Source organism: Geotrypetes seraphini, chromosome 2 (assembly GCF_902459505.1).
Source record: "Geotrypetes seraphini chromosome 2, aGeoSer1.1, whole genome shotgun sequence".
Classification (NCBI taxonomy): Eukaryota; Metazoa; Chordata; class Amphibia; order Gymnophiona; family Dermophiidae; genus Geotrypetes; species Geotrypetes seraphini.
In genome coordinates, this window is record NC_047085.1 from 224,619,742 (window position 1) to 224,632,533 (window position 12,792).

A 12,792-nucleotide genomic window follows, 5' to 3' on the forward strand; every position below is an offset into this window, starting at 1 on the left:
CTGTTCCCAGCCTCTTTGCTCCTCCTCCTCTGGTTCTAAGCTGCCTTGTTTTAACTGGCTCCAAGCCATCCTTCCATGCTCTGAAGAGGGGGATGGGAGAAAGCTCCCTTTGCAGCTGTGACTGCTCACATGATAGCTTCCTACTTATCCTCTGCCTTTCTGGGAAATATAGTCTCCTTGCTCCTGAGGTTTTTAGGTGAACTATAGCTGGTCTGAGCGCTACCTGGAAGTCACTGTCTAGCTCATCATTACTGGTGCAAGGGAGGTCAGCGCTAATATACTCAGCAGAGCCAACCTGGTCAGCTCTCCTGCATAGGGGTTTACTATTCTTCCTAGTCAATCCTATGACGAAGCTAGGAGGAGAGCTAGATTCGTCACAACACGGACTAGAAAAGCATCACTAGTGGAGTGCCGCAGTGGAGTGCTTGGACCCATGCTCTTCAACATATTTATAAACAATCTGAGAGGTCAACTCCTCCCCAACCCGGAAGTCTGGTGGTGCAGGGAGTTTCAGGAGCCCAGCAGCCTGATGAGGGGAATCTGGACTCCAACAGAGGAGGGACTCCAATGCTGGAAACTCAGCAGGAAGGTGTTGGTCTGGAAGCTCAACTAACCCCCACTACCAGTGAAGTAGAGGTGAGAGGAACTTCTAGTGGGAACAACATTGGTTTTGGGGAGTTGAAAAGAGCAGAAAAGATTGATATGGAAGCGCTGTGGAAGGCCATATCTATAATGGACACCAACCTAAAATTGAGTCTTTCAACTATAAAAAATGATTATGGAACTATCTATTCCAAGGTGGAACAGCAAGGACTGCAACTATCTAAATTAAGTGAGAAATTGGAGAAACAAGAAGAAAATTTAGAAGAAGTAAAGACTGTCCAGTTAGAATTGGTAAAGGAAAGATCATTCATTTCCCACAAGTTGGAGAACTTTGAAAACTTACTTAGGAAAAACAATTTAAGATTTTTGAATTTTCCCAAATGCCCAGTTATCTCCCCAGTGGAGATGGCGAGAAAATATTTTCGAGAAGTCCTAGCCATCTCTTTGGAAAATTTACCTTCAATTGTTAGGGCTTATTACTTGGATATAAGGAGACCTCAAGGGGAGTCGACCCCTAAGGAAAAATCTAAGGACAATGTTGTACTGCCTTTATTTCTGGAGAGTTCTCTTGAGGTGGTTACAGATAGAACCACTCTTCTGCTGACTCTAGCCTTGGAAAGTGATAGGGAATATGTTTTACGTTTATATTTCCGTCAAATAAATGACAAATTTTTGGGCTCAAATGTTAGAATTTTTCCAGATTTAGCACAAAAAACCCAGAGCTTAGAAAGGAATTCTTGGCCTTGCGGCCTAGAATTCTAGCCCTTGGAACTACTTTTTGGTTAAAAGTTCCAGCAAAATGTTTTATTTTCTATCAAAATAAAAATTTTCTTTTTTTTTTTTGAGCCTAAACAATTATTCGATTTTTTAGGATCAAAAGAAGGGTTGGTTCCTTAGTACATTGATGAATGACCTGACTATCGGCTGTAGGATGGATAACCATTGCCGTTACTTTATTTTAGAATAATTTTCTCAATTTATTGAAAGTATTTCCTTTCTTGAATCCAATATTTGTGGACTAAATAGCTGATTGTATTTCTAATATACACTCAGGTGTATTTATTTGTTAATTTTTTTCTTTTTGTATATTCTGATCCTTTGTCAAGATTGTTATGCTTGATGAAAATATAAAAGGATATAAATAAAAAAAATTATATTTATAAACAATCTGGAAATTGGTACGATGAGTGAAGTGATTAAATTTGCAGACGATACTAAGTTATTCAGAGTAGTGAAGACGCAGGAGGATTGTGAAGATCTGCAATGTGACATAGAAACATAGAAGATGACGGCAGAAAAGGGCTACAGCCCATCAAGTCTGCCCACTCTGCTTACCCACCCCCTGTCTATGCCCTAATGACCCAATTTCCTTATCTTGACCCTCGTAGGGATCCCACATGGGTATCCCATTTATTCTTAAAGTCTGGCACGCTGTCTGCCTCGATCACCTGCACTGGAAGCTTGTTCCAATGATCAACCACTCTCTCTGTGAAGAAATACTTTCTGGTGTCGCCGCCATGAAATTTTCCGCCCCTGAGTTTGAGCGGGTGCCCTCTTGTGGCCGAGGGTCCCTTGAGAAAGAAAATATCATCTTCCACTTCGACACGTCCCATGAGGTACTTAAATGTTTCGATCATGTCTCCCCTCTCCCTACGTTCCTCAAGAGTGTAGAGCTGCAATTTGTTCAATCTCTCTTCGTACGAGAGACCCTTGAGCCCCGAGATCATCCTGGTGGCCGTCCATTGAACCGATTCAATTCTGCGCACATCTTTACTGTAATGTGGCCTCCAGAATTGCACACAGTACTCCAGATGAGGTCTCACCATTGCCCTGTACAACGGCATTATGACTTCAGGCTTTCGGCTGACGAAACTTCTATTGATACAACCCAATATCTGCCTTGCCTTAGATGAAGCCTTCTCCACTTGATTGGCAGTTTTCATGTCTGCACTGATGATTACCCCTAAATCTCGTTCTGCTGAAGTCCTAGTTAAAGTTTCTCCGTTCAAGAAGTACGTCCTGCATGGATTTCCGCTTCCGAGGTGCATGACCTTACATTTCTTAGCATTGAAGCCTAGCTTGAGAAATGGGCTGTGACATGGCAAATGAGGTTCAACATGGATATGTGTAAGGTAATGCATGTCGGTAACAAAAATCTTATACACGAATATAGGATGTCCGGGGCATTACTTGGAGAGACCTCGCAGGAAAGAAACTTGGGAGTGCTGGTCAACAGGTCGATGAAGCCATTCGCGCAATGCACGGTGGCGGCGAAAAGGGCAAATAGGATGCTAGGAATGATTAAGAAGGGGATCACAAACAGAAGGTTATCATGCCGCTGTACCGGGTCATGATATGCCCTCACCTGGAATACTGCGTCCAGTACTGGTCACCGTACATGAAGAAGGACACGGTACTACTCAAAAGGGTCCAGAGAAGAGCAACTAAAATGTTTAAGAGGCTGGAGGAGTTGCCGTACAGCAAGAGATTAGATAAACTGGGCCTCTTCTCCCTTGAAAAGAGGAGACTGAGAGGGGACATGATCGAAACATTCAAGATACTGAAGGGAATAGACTTAGTAGATAAAGACAGGTTGTTCACTCTCTCCAAGGTAGGGAGAAAGAGAGGGCACTCTATGAAGTTAAAAGGGGATAGATTCCGTACAAACATAAGGAAGTTCTTCTTCACCCAGAGAGTGGTGGAAAACTGGAACGCTCTTCCAGGGGCTGTTATAGGGGAATACACCCTCCAGGGATTCAAGACAAAGTTAGACAAGTTCCTACTGAACTGAAACATATGCAGGTAGGGCTGGTCTCAGTTAGGGCACTGGTCTTTGACCTAGGGGCCACTGCGGGAGCGGACTGCTGGGCACGATGGACCACTGGTCTGACCCAGCAGTGGCAATTCTTATGTTCTTATGTGTTTTCTGCTTTTCTCCATCTATATAGCTTCATATATATTTTTGTATAGATTATTATATCTTGTGCTTTTTGTTCTCCTGTTGCATTCTTTCTGTTGTATATACCGTGTTTTCCCGAAAATAAGACAGTGTCTTATATTAATTTTGGGTCCAAAAAATGCATTCGGGCTTATTTTCAGGGGATATCTTATTTTTTTTCATGTCCAACAATCATCTCTCCCTTCCTCTCCTCCACTCCAATTCTTCTCCTTTCATTTCTCCTGCCCCCCATGTGCAGCATCTTTCCTCCCCTCCCTCCCAAACCACTGTGCAGCAGAACCCCACCGACCCTCCCACTCCAAGGCCTCCAAAAATAGCAGCAGCGGCAACACCCAGAATGGGCTGCTTCGGGGCCTTCCCTCTGCATCGATCTTAACTAGGGCTTATTTTGAGGATAGGTCTTATTTTCGGGGAAACAGGATATCATGTTTGATGTATAATTGCCTTTTATATTTCTGTTTTCTTATTTATATTTTTAAAATTTCCAGTAAACAAATTTTAAAAATGAAAAAGGTTGTTTCCTTTTCACGTAGTTTGCCAACATTCTACTGCATTTGTTACTTTCTGCATAACGATTAACCTTGGAAGCGAAAAGTTCTTGTCCTGCTTTATTGCAGACAGAAACAAAGAAGAGAGGCCATCTCTGCTTGTGATGTGTTCTTAGCCAACGGTGTAGAGAGGGTGAGAGGCACCCGGGGCGGAGGTGCCCCTCCCCTGCTCTTTCCCCGCCTCTTGCCACGCCCCTTCTCTTCTCCCACACCTCTTTAAGGGGTCCTTTTACTAAGGTGCGCTAGCCGTTTTAGCGTGCGTTAAATATTAGCGTGCGCTAAACGCTAACACTTCCATTATAGTCTATGGACGGATTAGCGTTTAGCGCACTCTAATATATAGTGTGTGCTAAAACTGCTAGCACGCCCTAATAAAAGGCTTAAGCAGCATTGCCAACTTGTTGTCCGCACTGGCATCGGCTCTCCCTCTGACGTCACTTTCTAGGTGCGGCACCCAGAAGTGACATCACATGGAGAGCTGTTACTGGAACCAGCAGCAATTTGGAGTTGCTGTTCGTGCCACCAAAGAACTAGAGATACGAGAGGGGGGGGGGGGGAGGGGAGTGAAGGTACACGCACAGCAGGGGGAGGAATGGGAAGGAGCTGTGGGGAGCAGAGACGAGGAGGGGTGCTGGTGCTCCCACCAAGACAATGCCCAGGGCAGAGGGCTCCCCCCTACTGTTCTTGGCCCTTGTGTATCCCTTCCTACCTTCTCACCACTGAATACACTAACAACAAAATCTTCAAACCATCTTTACCTGAGGACTCTGCTAGAAGTTCCTTACGTGAACGTTCATATGCTTCTGTATCTGTTAAAACCAACTTAATACACATCCAGCAGGGAACATTTGGTACTGTTTTCTGCTGGCTTTACTAACTGCTGCTCCCTTGTCTCCTCACCCTGTGCAATATCTGCTTCTAGTTGACTCTTTGAAAATGGACAATGGTGGTTGAACTAGACCTTGTGTCTAGTGCTAGCCATCTCTTAAATGCATCTCCTTTTAACTAGGTTGGTGGATTATAGGGGATCATATTCATTGACCCTTCCCCCCTTCCCCCTCGTTTTCTTGCACTGATGATGTTGCTGGCTCATCCTTCTTCCCATTTGTAAAGGTATTCCACCCAAATTGTTTTCCCCTGCACCCCAATCTCTGACTAGATACTTCCTTTTGATTCAAACCATCTTGGTTCTCTTCCATTTGCATTTTGTATCCCAGAAAGTACTTTTTCTGTTCCCCTTACATCTCATACACTCATTGTATGTATCTCGTTGTAAACATTTCTTACTTCTTGTTGTAAACATCTCTTACTCTCATTGTATGTAACTTGTTGTAAACCGCTTTGAACTTGTGGTATAGCGGTATATAAGAAATAAAACTATTTTTATTATTATTATTATATCTTTCTCCCTTCCAGTTCTACCCCTGCCCTTCCCAAGAATTGGGATTATATAAGAATAGATTGTTAGTTCAATGAAGCAGGTTCTGTCTTGCATCTATCTTGCATAGACCAGTAGCGCATTAGACACGATAAGCAGTCAAAGTGAATAAATGCCCTTGTGTTCCTTTTCTGTAGAGCCAGAGGGTAAGAGACATTTATAACTGTTTCTGAGAGAGATACATTGATGGCTGCCTGTCGGAGCCCAGTGTCCTCGCAAGCATGCCCTAAAGCCAATTGCTGGCAAAAGCAGTGGCCCTTATCAGCAAGGCACATACAATATACTGCCCCTTTTAAAGCACTTTTTTTCTCTGTAACTACCACTACAGACTAAAGAGCCTGAGAGACTACTGTCAGTCCTGCAGCCATTAGCACTAGCAACAGAATCAGCAAGGCACAGTAAGTGCATTGGCTTTTTGAAGCCTCTTTTTTCTCCTTCACAAATAGATCAGTCTCACGTACATGTGCGGTATGCTTTTTGGATTTGATTGTTCTATTTTCTGCACTTTTTGCACTTCAGCAAAGCAATTTTTTTTTTCCTGAAGCAGCAAACCATCACCTTTTCTCTCTGAATGCCTCAGAGAAAATGGAGTCTTCCAGTGTAGGGTCTTCTTTTTCCTGCCTAGCTACTGAAATCATTACCCATGGGATATCAGATATGACAGACACATTAGGCTGGTTTTGCTGCTTGTGAAAATGTTTTGACGTGATTGGTGAAGTACCTTCTGCTTTCTGTCCTGCTTAAAGTGATTGAATTATATTTGGTCCTATGGACTGTTTCACTGACGTAAACATATGACATAAATGGAGATTTGCAAAATCCTTCTCTCCCTTCCGTTAAGTTCATTTAAAGGTATAGGTACTAAAAATGCCTTTGTTCACAATGATGCATTATTTGTATGAAAATAAATGCACATTCTTACTTGAGTACTCTAATTCTAAGTGGCTAGGTTATAGTTAATTAGATTTAGACTATCAACCAGAACACTAGCTTGCTAGATCTGTGTGAAAATCAGCTTAATTTAGGCAGATAAACTTTTTAAATGGAAATTGACCTTGAAGCAGCTCCTTATAAATGATTTCTGTCCATAGAACAATACTCTGTTAAAACATGGGCTGAGACACAAAAGAGAAAACATAAGATTTGGAAAACAGGTAAAAAAAAAAAAAAATAGCCCCATATTGGAAGAGTCCTGGCCTAGATTGAAAGACCAATTTTTGGCTCAAATGATTAACATATCTCCTCCAAGACATGGCAAACTGCAAAAATCAATTGATCAGGTACAACACTTCTTCCCAAGAGAGCTCCAAATAACATTCCTAAAAATTATAGACTGCTAACTTGGCTACTTACAGCCTATAAGCTGTTCATTTCAATATATGCTGATAGAATATACGATCATATAGACTCAAATAACATCATGGCAGTAGAAGACTAATAAGAAGGATAATATGTTGCCTTCAAATGTACAAAATCAATCCTAAATTGATTGAATACATCAAGCTTACCATGAAAATGTACCAAACCATACTCCACCTTCATTTTGCAGATAGACAATTCATTCTTCCCAACATCAACATTCACTGAGGTATATGTCCCTGCTTCTGTTATGTTTGGCACTTAATAACATAACATATAACCAACTTATAGGGCTCCTTTTACAAAGGTGTGTTAGGGCCTTAACGCGTGGAATAGTGCATGCTAAATTGCCCCATGCGCTAGCTGCTACCGCCTCCTCTTGAACAGGTGGTAGTTTTTCAGGTAGCGCGCACTATAGCCATTCTCACAGTGGCCAATCCAGGTCCCTAGTACCTGGTAAAAACCCAAGGAGTAGCAACATTCCATGCTATCCATCCAGAGCAAGCAGTGGCTTCACCCTTGTCTTTCTCAATAACAGACTATAGTGATACCTTGGAATCCGAACAAAAAATTCAAGCAAATTTTGCCCTGGAATCCGAACGCTGCTTTGGAATCTGAACACTCTGCATGTTGTTTGTTTGTGTTTGTGCATATGTTTCCCCTGTACTCGGGCCACCCATACATTGTTCAGTTCATTGTCGGAAGCTGTAGTGAAAGCATCTCATTAGATTTCCGCCTTTGTGTAGAGTAGAGTAGTGAGGAAAATACTGTACTGTATTATTATTTTTTAATATTTTACCTTAAAATCCAGTGTATTTACTGTTAAAATTTGAGTTCATGGAATCCAGGAACGGATTCATCCAGTTTCTATTATTTTAAATGGGAAAAATTGTCTTGGAACTCGAACGACTTGGAACTCGAACAGGGTTCTGGAGCGGATTACGGTAAGTTTGGGTTCTAAGGTATCACTGTATAAGAACATACAATCGAGGTAGATTGCTGATTGGGGGGGGAGGTTGTAGATAGAGTTGGAGTGCTGGTCGGGGGTGTAGGGGGCTTTGGATTGAGGTGGAGTGCTGATCAAGGGTTGATCAAAGTGGAATGCTGATTGTGGGTTTGGGGTGACTTTGGAGATTGAGGTGGAGTGCTGATCGTGGGGCGTGGGGGTCTTTGGAGATCGAGGTGGATCAAATTAGAGTGCTGATTGGAGGTGTGTAAGGGCTTTGGAGATTGATGTGGAGTGCTGATGTGGATGTGAGGGAGGGGCTTTGGATTGAGATGGAGTGTTGATCGGGGGTAGGAGGGGCATTGCTATGTGCCACACGCTAGATTGAAGTAGAGTGCTGATAGCGGGGTGTGGGTCACACTGAATTCATCCCCAGGATGCTTGGTCAAAAGATTAAATGTCAGAAGAAAGGAAGGGACATTTGTACCCATGGAAATATAAAAAAGGAACCCACATACGAGATTGGGATAATCGGGGGATGGAAAACACAACTTCTGAGGATGGCTATAGTAGACAAACTACTTTTTCCTTTGATACTGGGCTGCGGTTAAGTGAGAATGCAGGAGGACTTGGTGTCCACTCAGACAAGGGACTATTCCATAGAGGAGACAGGGAAATTCCACTTAGGAAAAATATTCCCATTTGCTGATCAAGGAATGATTGGGGACCCATGGAAAAATAGAAAACTGAAACTCCTTAAGAGGCTGGAGAAATGGAAAGGGTTGGTTCCCTCGGGGCAGGTGAAAGCGACAGAAGAATAAACCATGAGTAAATTTCACCAGTTTCCCCAAGAGCAAAGAAAAGACTCCCCTCCCTGCAGGCTTATTGGGAGAAAGCCGAAAGCTCTCAGGCCAGAGAAGAGAAGACGTACCCCTTTTGAGAAAATTAATAACGTTTTATACAGGGTGCTTGATAATAAGGGGCTAGGGAAACAAAGACAAGTCATGGTCCCAGCCATATTTAGAAAACCCCTGTTGGCCCTGGTCCATTCCCAAATGAGAGCCAGACATTTGGCACAAGATGGAACTCTGGACAGACTGACTGCTCAATTCATCTGGCCAGAGGTTAGGTTATCAAGAGGTTAGGGAGTACTGCCGCTCTTGCCCAGAGTGTCATAAAGTACCTCAAAGGGTCCCTGAGAATTCCCCTCTCATTCCTTTGCCCATCATGAAACAACCCCTAGATAGAGTAGCAATAGACATTGTGGGACCCCTGGACCGGAGTTCTAGTGGGTATCAATATCTCTTAGTCATGGTGGACTATGCCACAAGGTATCTTTGGGCAGTACCTATAAAAAAGACCTTGACCCAAGGGATAGCCTGAGAATTGTTGCCCATTTTCTGTCAAGTTGGGTTCCTTGGGAGATTCTAACAGATAGGGGGAGCAATTTCTTGTCTCGAACACTGGGGGAAATGTTTAAGATAATGCATGTGAAAATAGCAGCCTACCACCCCCAAATAGATGTTCTAGTACAGTAGAACAATTCATTCAAAGCCTGGTCCGTATGATCAAGAAAGGTTTAGGGGAAAATATCTATGATTGAGATAGGATCATTCCCTATGTTTTGTTTGCTTATAGGGAGATAACCCTTGGATTCTCGCCCTTCGAGCTTATGTTTGGGAGGCAGCTTTTGAATTTGCTAGAAGTGGGGGGGGGGGGGAGAGAAAGAGAAGCAATTTCAGTACCTGAACACATACAAAAGATAAGGGAAAAATTAACAACGATAGGGGAAATAGCCAAAAAGAACTTGGAACAAGCCCAGGGTTGACAGAAGACATATTATAATCAGAAAGCTAAGGAAAGAGAGTTTCAGCCCCAAGATAAGGTGCTAATAATAATGCCTAGCTAATATGTTAGTGGCAAAATGGAAAGACCCTTTTGTGGTTTCCTGACGATTGGGCCCAGTAACTTATGAAGTAAATCTGGGCCGGGGAAAGTCCCAAGTATATCACGTGAATCTTTTAAAGTCATGGGTGGAAAGGGAAAGGCTGATTGGAGAAAGGATAGAAAAGAAGACAGAGATTTGGGCCCAGTCAGGGGAGATGAGCAACCTATTAAAATTGGGGAAAGCTGGATGTCTTTTTCCCAATACCAGGTCATACTTAAGTCAGGTCATATAAATGATCCCCAGGAGAGATATTAGGCAGAAATCAGAGTTATAGAGGGGCATCAAAACCTCTTTTTCCTAATGGCCATTCTTCTCCCTATGCACCCAAGCATTTTTCTAGCTTTCTGGTTGGGAAGACTAATCAGTTCTCGAACCTTCCCTAAGTAAAATTATTTCTGGAGTGCATAATTATTTTGATTAGCCATTATGGGCTCTACATCCACTGTGAATTTGTATGTATTAAAAATATATTCAAGTAAATAAATTTGCAGACTGATGCAGCCAATATTTTAATGAATGGATTATCTCCTGGTATTTTGGAACTGCAATTTTAGATATCCAGATTTTTGGCACTGACGTCCTCAAATGGCCTGCCAGGAATCTTCTAATGCTGTAAGAATACATTTGTCATAAGGTTGCCAGTCAACAGATTTTGTATATGGCATTTAGAAACTTACTCAACAGCTCAAAAGTTATTTACAGAATTTATGATAAAATATGGGGCCCTTTAACTAAACTACATTAAGCAGTTACACATACTTAATGCATGAAAATTAGGCTTATTAAAAAATATGTTAAAGCATGTTGTAGTAATTTGCCTAAATCAATCCGTGTATGCAAGATGTTATCTCACAAATCTGCCTAACTCCATTCAAAAGTCCTTGGTTCAAAGTTTTGTAGTTATCATAGGTCCTCAGTTTTGTAGTTATCATAGGTGCTAGCGTCAATCAAAAAGCTAAGTACTTTTAGTATACTTATACTTTAGTCACGATATTAAGACGTATGTTATACACAACTTAAAATACAATTTAAAATACAGGTCCGGTGACGAAAGGGTGCATAAAGCCCCGCACTATGAAACTCATTTGAGTGCGTGGTGGCCCTCTGAGGACCTATGATAACTACAAAACTTTGAACCAAGGACTTTTGAATGGAGTTAGGCAGATTTGTGAGATAACATCTTGCATACACGGATTGATTTATGTTAATAGTCTTCATTCAGGAAACAATTAAGTGCTGAGGTCTTCGTAGTAATTTGCCTGGCAGCTATTAATTTACGCTTTTTGGGGGAGACAGTGTGATATGGGGGAGAATGGATATAGAAGGGTTATCCAGCTAGCTTGTTCACATAAGCACACACTAAGGGCCTGATTCTATATAAGGCCCCTTAAAAATATTGATATAAACATTTGTAAAATGGAGTAAATACACGTGGAAGTGTTGACACATGTTAAATCATCAAATCCACTTGAAAGTGCAAACACCTCCATATGGAAGCTACAGGGTCCATGCCATGTTTATAATGGGTTCCTTTTACAAAGGCTCGCTAGTGGCTAGCACGCTTGGGAATGTAACGCGGTAGATTTTCAGCTACGGCGTGCTATAGCACGCAGTAATTTTGTGTATACGCTCAGTGGCTTACCTAGCATATGTGACACCTGGGGCCCATCATTTTTTGGCACCCCCTCATCTGTACGAAAAACATGATTTTTAGCAACAAGCCACACGTCACACATGAGTACTTAGGAAAAGGCAGCATCTTACATATTGCAGTGAGCAGTACATCAATACACCCATTGTAAAACTAAACAAGCCAGACTAGTACAGATCAATCCTACACCGTCAATCCTAACAGAAAACCATGTCTTTCGAACAACCAGAACACAGAAAATACCTTCGCCTAGTATGGAATATGTCATCACAAACTAACCCCTCCCTCTTTTACAAAATTGTAGTGTGGATTTTAGCCACGGTGGTAACAGCTCTAACGCTCATAGAATTCTGAGCATCAGAGCTGCTACCACCACGACTTGCGCTAAAAAATGCTTCACAGTTTTGTAAAAGGTGGGATAAAATAGAAATACATAAACAAAGGTTAAATTGAACCAGCAAGAAACTGGACTCTGCATACAATGCAACACCACAGAAACAGTGACATATGTCTCCTAAAGCAACAAATAAATAGAAAATTTTTGTTCTACCTTTGTCTTCTCTGGTTTCTGCTTTCCTCATCTTCTTGTTACTCTCTTCCTTCCATCCACTGTCTGCCATCTCTCTGCCCCTATATGGCATCTTCTCTCCTATGCCCCTTCCAGAAACTGTATGCCTCCCCCTTCCATCTCTCCTTTCACCCCCATTGGTCTGGCATCTCTCTCCTCTCCTCTCCTTTCCTCTCCCACACCTCTCTTCTGCAATCCCTTTCTTCCCTCATTTTCCTTTTCAATTTATTTTCTGCATCCATCTAGATTACGTTCTTACTACCCTCTCTTCAATTTCCTTTTTTACTGTCTACCTACAGCTTGCCACCTCTTTTCCTCACCCCCTCCAGTATTTCCTTAATTCAATCCTTTTCCCCCATCATGTGCCCTCCTTTTATTTATCCCCTCCTTCCATCCTCTGCCCTCTTCTCTCTCTCCATTCTCTCCACTTCCATCATCTGCCCCTTCTCTTTTTCCCCCACTTACATCATCTGCCCTTTTCTCTCTCCCCACTTCCATCATCTGCCCCTTCTCCCCACTTCCATCATCTGCCCCTTCTCTCTCTTCCCCCCCTCCTTCAATCATCTGCTCTCTTCTCTCTCCCCACTTCCATCATCTGCCCCTTCTCTCTCTTTCCCCCACTTCCATCATCTGCCCTCTTTTCTCTCCCCTTCTCTCCACTTCCATCATCTGCCCCTTCTCTCTCTTCCCCCCCCACTTCCATCATCTGCCATCTTCTCTCTCCCCCTTCTCTCCACTTCCATCATCTGCCTCTTCTCTCTCTTTCCCCCAC